The sequence below is a fragment of the Grampus griseus genome (assembly GCF_964374135.1).
Source record: "Grampus griseus genome assembly, chromosome: 17".
Lineage (NCBI taxonomy): Eukaryota > Metazoa > Chordata > Mammalia > Artiodactyla > Delphinidae > Grampus > Grampus griseus.
In genome coordinates this window covers 74,187,541-74,198,279 of record NC_139011.1, presented here as the reverse complement: position 1 = coordinate 74,198,279, position 10,739 = coordinate 74,187,541, and the positions used below count along the sequence as shown (strand labels likewise).

At 36.6% G+C, this 10,739-nt stretch overlaps 1 protein-coding gene across 3 annotated transcripts in view; it reads right to left on the bottom strand.

Annotated features, from left to right (window-relative positions):
- Positions 1 to 2,585: 2,585 nt before the first annotated feature.
- The window catches only part of CA8 (carbonic anhydrase 8), a gene marked incomplete at its 5' end in the record, with an annotated part of 87,413 nt that continues 79,259 nt past the window's right edge, over positions 2,586 to 10,739 (bottom strand). For 2 of the 3 annotated variants that reach the window (XM_082674842.1, XM_082674843.1), the window contains one exon: positions 2,812 to 3,924. Of the gene's footprint in view, positions 2,690 to 2,811; positions 3,925 to 10,739 lie in introns of those variants that run through there. The other variant, XR_014297991.1, reaches the window with a different exon arrangement.

Sequence of the window (10,739 nt, the reverse complement as noted above, 5' to 3'; positions counted from 1 at the left end):
GGAGAGGCAAGCCACAAAAACCAGAGGCTTCTGCCCCTACCCAGAACCCTGTCTGCAAAGCAGGAGTGTCACTCCACAAAGAGCAAACCACTGTCCCTACCCATAGCTCCTGAGCTGTGACTCAAAGATTTTGCCTAGGGCAAGAGGCAGTTGACAAGAACAAAGAACACCAACTGTAATCACGTTAACATAAATCTGAAGTAGATTCTAATAAATTAACATGTATCAATATATGGTAAGCCCTAGAGCAACCACTAAGAAAATAAACTCCAAAGAAAGTATTTAAAAAAATCATTAAAGCAATTGAAATAGTACACTGGAGAATAATAAAAGAAAAAAAAAAGAAACAGTACACTGGGAAATAGTCACTTAATGCAAAAGAGAGCAATGAAGGAGGGACAGAGAAACAAACAAAAAAAGACACGAGACAGGTAGAAAACAAAAAGTAGAATGGCAGACATAAACCTAAATATATCGACAACATTAAATATAAATGGGTTAAACAGTCCAACCAAAAGGCAGAGATTGGCTAGATGGAAAAACAAGATCCAACTTTAAGCTGTCTACAGGAGACACACTTTAGATTTAAAGATCAAATAGGTTGAAAGTAAAATGATGGAAAAACACATATCACGCAAACAGCAGCCATAAGAAAGCTGGAGTGCTATACTAATGTCTTAGAAAGTCTATTATAAAACAAAAATGTTGCTGCAGATAAAGAGAGACATTTTATAATGATAAAAGGATAACTCCATCAGAAAGATATAAAAATGATAAATGTATATATACCTAACAACAGAGTCCCAAGGTACATGAAAAAAAAAAACTGACAGAACTGAAGCAAGAAATAGGTAATTCAACAATAATCGCTGGAGAATTCAATATCCTGTTTTCAGTGATAGATAGAAATATGCAGAAGATCAACTAGACCTCATAGACATAGAACATAACACCAACGACAGCAGAATACACATTCTTCTTAAATACACGTGGAACATTCTCCAGAATAAACCATATCTAGGCCATAAAACATGCCTCAATAAGTTTAAAGGAATTCAAATCACACAAAGTGTGTTACAATGAAAATTATAACTCAATAACAGAAATTTGGGGATTCATAAATATGTAGAAATTAAGCAACACACTCCTAAAAAGCCATTGGGTCAAAGAAGAAATCACAAGGCAAATTAGAAAATACTTTGAGATGAAAGAAAACAAAAATATAACAAACACAACTTATAGGATGCAGCTAAAGCAATGCTTAGAGGAAATTTTATAACTACAAATGCCTTTATTAAAAAGATCTCAAACCAATACCCTAAACTTCCACCTTAAGATAATGGAAAAAGCACAAAATAAACCCAAAGCAAGTAGAAGGAAGGAAGTAATAAAGATTAGATAAAAACACAGTAGAGAAAACCAAAAGAATCAAATGTTGGTTCTTTGAAAGGATCAAGAACCAACAAAATCAGCAAGTCTTTCAGCTAGACTGACCAACAAAATGACTCAAATTACCTTAACTGACCAAACTTTCTGAGATCAATATTACATTACATACCATCAGCTACATTAATTACCTTGAATAAGAGGTGCTTATATATGTGTAAACCATATGAGAAGAAAACCCTCAGTTTGCCATTTTTTCAGGTAAACAAAATCCACCCTAAATTAAATTTCAAGATCTGTGAAATTTGTCCCTTATCCCTAGTTAACTACCCCATACACACACTTCTGCTTTGGGAGGCTTCTTCCCCAATTTCCAGGTCCATCCCATGCTTTTCTTTCCCATGCCACCATCAAAACTAGTCAGATTTCTGACCAGTCATTTACACTTTTGTTATTGCCAAATTACTCTTTCAACTTCATTCCCACAAAAGCATCACTACAAGCAGCATTCCTAATCTGAGTCTGAGGTACCTAATGGTGGAATGAAGGGGTTTCCCACATTAAAGAATATAAGCTTCCACACAATCTCACCAATGAACACCACAAGCTGAACCAAGTAGTTCATTTCAGTCTTTTGAATCAGAAAATATCCAGTAAATAAATTTGATTCCTTCAATTAAAAAAGATATTTTGGAGGGGAAATATGGGCAACAAGATATTACCCTGAGAGTCATTTGAATTAGTTTTTGTTGTTATGCTTATTTTGTATTTTTCAGGGACAAGTGATTGGAGACTGCAGGAAGCATCAGAAGTTAAGTCCAAGAACGGTCCCCAGCTGCTCAGTGCCAACCACATCAGGATCAGTGACACTGGGTGCCCATGTACTGTTTAGCCCCAGGGCCTGAACGCAGGGTCTAGCAGAGGAGTGCCAGCAGCCCTGTTGACCTCTCACTCATGAGAGGGTTTTGATTTTGCCTTTTGATGTTAACTGCAAATGAGGCCACACCTGCAGCCAATGTCTGGCAAGTACGTGGTATCAGTTTTAGTCTATAAGATACGTATTTAAATGTGCCAAGTTTTTGTAGCCACGCTTTGCCATTCCTTCATTGTTGTATACAAGAAACTAAAGAAGGGAAAATCCCGGGACTGCCTTTACCTCTCAGAGGCTCTGCCTGATGCCGCCCTCCTGTGGTCCAGGGCTTTGTTAGATGCTGACCCTTCATCCGCCTCCGCTTCCTCTCTCTGGGGCAGCTCTGGTTCTTTCTCTCCCTGTCCAAGGCTCCACCGTGAACCTCCTTAGCTTCTGTTTTCAGGGATATTTAGTATGATTTTTTTTATTTGCATTTAATGCTTTTCATTATTACAACCTTTACCCAACACATTTAAAATCTCTCAACACATAATTATTCCATCTGTATTATTTTCTATTTCTAACTTAGATATTCTGCATCACAAAATCCCTCAAAATTGAGTGTAACATGTTATTGAAGTCATTAGTTTTACAACAATAATTATAACAACAACTAATAACATTTATTAAGCACTTGCTTTGTGCCAGGCACTCTACTGCTTTACATAAATTATCTCATTCTATCACATCTAACTGCATCTAAGCATATGCTTAAATTTGCCAGTAGCACTTAAAATTAATTAAAATAAGGATATGATTCATCTTCAAAACAAAGATCTCAATATGCCAAAGTGAAACCTATAAAATAAAATATTTTAAAGTCTTACAAAATGTACAACACTAAATTATTATAGGATACTATTAAATTTATGTTTCTATCATGGAAAATAAAGCTATAAAATAAAGTATCCACTTTCTCTTTAGCCTATTTATTTCTTATACCTTTCTCAAATTCCTAGAAACCTCAGCTTCTAATATGTCAAATAAGTATGATTAGATTCGTATAATCAATTAAATCCTTTAACTAAGAAAGTAATATATAAAGTGAGTATTATGTTCTTACATTAACTCCCAAATCGTGTTTTATAACAAATCACCCTGACATTAACCATGGTATGAGGGTTGCAAAGTAACATGAGATGTGTTTTTTACTAATCCTTCACATTCCATTTTGGAGCTGTATATGCTGTTCTTGATCAAAACTCTCATTTTATTATCAAGAATTACATTATTTTCTGAATGAGTGAATTTTCTGTTGGAGACAGGAAATGAAGGACTGCAAACACTGGAAATGTATTTTTCCTGTCTCAGTATTAATACATGATATATATTCATATTAATAATAACTCTGAAAACTAGTTTCATTTCTTCTACACATAAGCAATAAACAGTATGTGCAAAAATATGAATACTGGCAGCAGTGATGCAGATACATAATATGGGGTTTCTTTTGAATTTACAGCCATTTCTAATATTTCATTAGAGCATGTGTACAGGCAACTGTTACAGATGTCCGTTAAAGCTCGATTAGATGAAGACAAACAATGCAGGCTTTGAGGATAAACCGAAGCTGCAGCTCAAAGTTTCCGTTTCTCACCCATGGGCACTATAGGACCACTGTCTTCCTCCTTTAAGGCAAAGAGAAGGAATCGATTATGTTACTGACATTCCTCCAAGGCAGACTGGAAAGTCTTTCTACAGTCCAATGAGACAGCAAAAACGAGAAGTTTCATAAGAAAATGTGGAAATTTCAAAAATATCTTCATGCTCAAGTTTGTCATCTCTGCAATTTTTCCACAAAGTCTACCATAATTTTATTTCTCTGGCAGAATCTATTAATGCAAAATTTCATAGAGACATGTATTTTCAACCAAAATAAATAAACGAACGCTTGAACTGTTTTTTAAACAAAAAATTTACACGTCATGCATAATAATAAATAAAATTAAAGCTTTTAGTTATTGTCATTAATTTCCTGTGTAATAACTGCAGATGGTAACTGTTTGAGCACAAAGACCACTGCTTCCTAGTCCCCAAATAATGTGACATTTCTATTAAATAAATCAGGAAATAATAAATATAGAATAACACATGAAACGTACATTTTGAGAGAACTAATAGTCTTCCCATTTAGAAAACAACATCAGCTAAGATTTCAGTTCAATACATCTACTCGTGTTGCCAGAGATGGGACTGGGGGAACACACTTTAATACAGTTGCTAAAAATAAACAAGCCCAATCTTTTGGACAACAAGTATCTATTAAAATTTAGAGCGCATATACTTTTCACCCAGAATTCTACTTCTTGGAACTTATCATAGAGATATAACCACCTAATCATACAAAGATTTTATGTATAAGGATATTCACTGAAGCAAAAAAAAACTAGAAAAAGCTAAATAATTTCCTTCCTTAACAAATTATGATACCTAGCACAGGGAGATCAGCTCAGTGCTTTGTGACGACCTAGAGAGATGGGATAGGGAGGGTGGGAGGGAGACGCAAGAGGGAGGGGATGCAGGGATATATGTGTACATATAGCTGATTCTGTTGTACAGTAGAAATGAACACAACACTGTAAAGCATTTATACTCCAATAAAGATGTGAAAAAAAATAAAAAATAAATTATGATACAATGGAACACTTTAAAATTGTTCATACATTATACCCCAATAAAGATGTTAAAAAAAAAAAAAAAGTCACACACACAAAAAAAATTGTTCATACATGGTATGTGGGTGGATAGGCTTGTACATATGTACATATACATGTCCACACATGTATGCATATGTTCACATAGATACATATAATTTCTGGAACAATTTATTAGAAAACATTAATAATGCTGGGGTATATACTTCCAAACTAAAATTTCAAATAAGACAGTGAGTCATGACCAACTCTTTAAGATTATGCCTCAGAGAAGTGATTTCGAAGGTAAAGGAGGACACTGTCTGTGTATGCATTTGACAACTATAACCCAGCATATTTACAAGTCAAAGTGACTGACATAAAGCAGACTGATGATCCACATTGTAAAGCCTCAGCATTTCAGAGCTTTTAAAAGGAGCCTAAAGGTCAGCACGGATGAATTTTTTGCAAAAGGAAAATAACTGGAGTCCCCCATCTCCTAAGATGTGTTCCACATAACTCTAGAAGTTGGGTGGAAAAAATGAATCTGTATTCAAAAAATACTGTGGAAACTCTGATTACATAGAGTAAAATATGATTCTTTCAAACAAAACCATGTCAGTCTCTAATATGCTAATGTGCACTGTCAATCTGCGAAAGAAAAATATATTCAGGATTCTCCAAATGTATGGGACAGTCATTTCTTGATTTAACGAACATCTTGACGGACCAATGCTCTGCAGAACACATTTGGGAAAGGTTGGTCTAGAGGCAGAGATTCCAAGTTTATGAAAGTAATTCTATTACGCTTTACCCAACTACTCTAAAAATGAAGCTACCATGGTCTAAAACACCAATTAGACAAAAGATAGGTAAGTAAATATGCAGTCACTCTAATGACATGAGGTCAGGTCTTACCCAAAGCATTTTAACATTGAACATACAACCAGAGTGCAATAGGTGCACAAGCTCTCAGGTGTCTTGTTCATTTCAAAGCTCTAATGGCTTGATTTACAGGATTCTCAATAAATGTAGAATGAATTCTAATTCAACTGAGTGTGAACTCTGCTGGTGAATTTAGGTTGCTCACTGTTAAAATCTCCCTCACAGGAAAACTAAAGTTAATGCCCTATGCTTCTTGAATTTTTCTCCTTTACATTGTTCAAACAAAGAAAATGTCACCTCCCAAAGCCAAGGCACTCTGAGGATGATCTATTAGCTCCCCCACCAAGAGATGGATGTTTGATCTCATTCACTGCAAGATACCAGATTAGCTGGAAAAATTACAAAAAAAATTTATATCCCTGAGTTCAATTGATCACACTCTGGGGTGTGGATGTGGAATCGGAAAGACTCAAGTTCAAATCCCAGCTCTGCCACCAACTGGCTGGAAGATTTTAGGCAATCTATTTGCCCCTTCTGAGCCCCAGATAGCAATACCTACTTTGTAGGGTTTGTGTGAGAATGGAATACGACAACAGATATAATGTGACAACAGTGCCTCCTGGGCACATAACTGAGTGACTGGTGACTATTTCGTTGATTTTACAGACATCTCACTAAATGAAAACTGAACTACGGTATGGCCTATTATTTTCTATAGCATGTGTTTGACATTTACTTTTCAGCACTTCAGAGAAATTTTTCATGGGGTGGAATCATACTTGATCTCATCTGCACTGTGTTCCCAAGGCCCAACACAACATTTGGCTCAAAGCAAACACTCCAAGAAAATGCACATATGTATGTCTGTGTATGTGCGTATGTGCCCACGCATGTGTGCGTACATACATTAAAAAGTATAACAAAATGACAGTAGCAACTGCTCCTGTCATTTATTTAACGTTTTTATTTAACGTTTTTACTTGTATAAAAAGTTAAATTTTGGGGCTTCCCTGGTGGCGCAGTGGTTGAGAGTCTGCCTGCTAATGCAGGGGACATGGGTTCGAGCCCTAGTCTGGGAGGATTCCACATGTCGCGGAGCGGCTAGGCCCGTGAGCCACAACTACTGAGGCTGCGCGTCTGGAGCCTGTGCTCCGCAACAAGAGAGGCTGCGATAGTGAGAGGTCCGCGCACCACAATGAAGAGTGGCCCCCGCTCGCCATAACTAGAGAAAGCCCTCGCACAGAAACAAAGACCCAACATAGCAAAAATAAATTAGTTAATAAACTCCTACCCGCAACATATAAAAAAAAAAAAAACGCTCTGAATACTGAAAGAGCTTTAAAAAAAAAGTTAAATTTTTAACACTTTTATTAACGTTTTTATTTGTATCAATATTATACATGCACATAGTTGAAAAAGTTAAGTAGTTCTAAAGGGTGTATTATGAAAACTATCAGTTTCCCGTCCTATATGCCTCCACTTTGGTCCTTCTCAACTCTTTGAGCTGATTATTTTATTAATACTGTAGAGCTAATCAGTATGATTGCATCACTCCTTTTCAGTTTTAGCATTGTCTGTCAACTTTCCCTATGGAGAATGTCATTTGACCTTCTTTCCTCCTATCAGCCCCTACCTCTCTACACACACACACACACACACACCACTCACACACTGTAAACCCTTCCCTTCACTCCACCCTCCCAATACAGTTATATAATAATTTGGGTTGGACCAATATTTGATTTCTATCATTGTGATGATGTAAATATTATTCAGAACTGAACTACATGTGTTAATATATCATTAATTTTCCTTTCTTGCACAACTTGTTTACTCTGGAGTGAATCATTATCTTGAGTTTCTTCCACCTACATCCTCAATCCAAAACTACCTACAGTTGTCTGACTCTCCTCTCAAGAAGTTAAGACACATCATGCAGTCTATCAACTTCGTCTTCCTGGAGGAAGCTCTTCTAGAACCTTCTCAACTGCTCACATCTGGACTCACATCCTCTATGCTGGCTACCTCACCTCACCATCATTCTGGGAATATCCTGTGCCTTTCTCCTTTGTCGGCTCTCCTGTTTCCTGGATCCCACATCTGTTTTCTTGGTTTACGCCATTTTGGTGAAGCACATCTTCCAGTAGCTTCCTGGGAAATAAATTTTTAATGACCTTGATATCTGAACATGACTATTGAAAGTTTGGGTGAGGAATTGTAGGTGGGCTGCAACTTTCTCTCAGAATTCTGAAGGTCATTCTTCCCTGGCTTTTAGCTTCCAGTATTGCTGTTGAGAAGACTGATATTTAAACTCCAGGTTCTCTGAGTCTGACTTGTTTTTTCCTCCCTGTAACTTCTCCCTCCACGTTCAGAAACTTCACGATGATAGTGCCTTGGTGTGGGTGCATTTTGATCTACTGCCCTGGAAATTCAGTGCGCCTTTCTAATTTGTAAATTTATGTCCCTGAGTTCTGAAAAAGTGTTTTGAATGATTTTGTTGCTGGTCCTCTCCTAAAATTTCTCTGCTCTCTCTCCAGATTTCCTATTATTTGGATAAAGAAATGACACTCGGAATACACAAAGGTAATCAGGCTGACTTTCTCCCCTTTGGGACCTCCTCCCAAATACCCATTTATCTATCTATAAATAATAAGAAAGCTTAACTATAAAAGGAAATGTTCTATTATCCAGTGATCATTGTTCATAATGAGACCTTGAAGTAAGGCCATAATCCTAAGAAGTCTTCTAAATCAAAAGCTATTTCAATATAATTATAACAGATGCCATCTTTCATGTGACTATTTCTGAACCTTAAATGATCTTCTGGGAAGAGACCCCTGGGGATGAGCGCAAATCAAATCACCATTGGAGAATTTCCTACAAAGCTATCAAAAATAAAAAAAGCACATGTGCCCACGTGTCCTTCACAAAGGCTGCTGCAGGTCACAGGGCTGACCTCAGTTCCAGTGACTTTGGCTCAGCTAATTGATAACCCACTGCCACCTCCCTCTTTAAGTAAGATAACTCAGTGTAAAATCTCCAAAAGAAGAGTCTTTTAAGAAATAGCGAGATGCTAGACGTGAGAACTCTTTCCGAATGCTCTCGGGGCAGTTTCTTCTCATGTTGCTTGGATGTGGAGTTAGCTGGGTTACCTGATTCGCTCCCAACACCAGGCTATCAGCTCCTCAGGGGAGTCTATGCTGATAATGTGTATATCTGCACACAGTCCCTAGGATACTGCCATACACTGAACAGAAGGTTAAAAATAAATGTCCTTCCTTTACAAGCAAGGGCAAGATAGGAACCTTCTTTTTCAACACACCCACTAATACCAGTATCAGCTCAGGAGGAAGGAAAATAAACAGAAAAAGGAGAAAGAGAAAGGAGAAGGTCAAGAGTGTCAACTGCTTTTGAAGATTTAAAGGCACAGGGTGGGCAAGATAACACAGGATTTGGAAATAGAAATCCAGGCATATCCGAAATAAGAAAGGGAAACCAGATATCACTGCTAATTATTTAACATTATTCTGGGAGTTCTAGAGGGTGCAATAAAATAAGAACTAGTAAAATTAGAAAGGAGAAGATGAAATTGTCATTATTTACAGATGTGACCAGGGTCTATGTAGAAAATACAAACAATCAACTAAAATGTCACTGGAAACTATATGAAAGGTCAAATAAGAAAGCCAAGGACAAAGCCAAGCAATTATTTTTTCATTGCATAAATATTAACCCATATAAAAATGTAGTGAAAAATGACACTCATCAAAATTGATGAGTACAAAAACAACAATAATAATAGTAATAGCTCACATTTATTGAATGCCAGCCCCCTGCCAAGCACCAGGCTATGCATTTTACCATATTTTGTTTAATCCTCACAACACCTCTAGGAGGTATGACTCTCAGTATCCCTATTTCACAGACGAGGAAACTGAGGCTGAAAGAATATCTATAATCTGCCCAAACCATGGAGCAGGAGGTGAAAGTGCTATATTCCCAATCAAGCCACACCCCAGGCTGACTCCAGACTCCAAATGCACATCCTGTAGCAAATTCAGTCAGAGGAGAGAACTATACAACATCTAAAGAGCATTACAAAACACTTTAATAAGCACAGACCTATGCATTGCTCCTTGACAGAAAGATTCAACATTGTGAAGATATCAATTCTCCTTAAATTACTCTAAGTACTCAATGCAATCCAAATCAAAAATTCTAGCAAGATGCTTTCTCTTCCTTTGTCTCTTTCTTTCATTCTCTTTTTCTCACCCTCTCTTTTATTCTTTACTTCAATCCTTCTGGTAAAATGATCCTATCGCTTATCTGGAAGAATTAAACACAAGGAAATAAGAAGATTCTGCAGAAGAGATTAATAAGGGATTTTGTCCTACCAAACACTGAAATATACACCAATGTCACAAACACAATGGGTGGTGCTCATGAACAGACAGATTAATGGAACAGAACAGGAAAGTCAAGGATAAAACCAAGTATTCAAAGAAAGACTTAATATAAAATGTAACAGAATCATTTCTAATCAGATTGGCAACGATAAGAAATTTGAAAATACTCGATGTCAGTGAAGGTGAAGAAAAATGTGTATTTGGACACATGGTCAGTGGAAACATAAAGGGCTACAACTCTTAGAGCAATTTGCACATATATAGTATTACAATTAAAACTCTCTGACCCAGTAATCTCACTACTAAGAAGTTTTTAAGGAAATAAATGCATATGTTAACCACAGTACTGTTGATTATAGCAAAGTCTGAAAATGACCTAAAATGTACAATAACAGAGGAACACTCGATAAACTTTGGTACATAATTAAAGTCAACTTATGTACAATCATTAAAATGTACACATGTATCTACTGAATGACGTGAAAAGATACATCAAACAGACAGAAAAATATCCTGCAT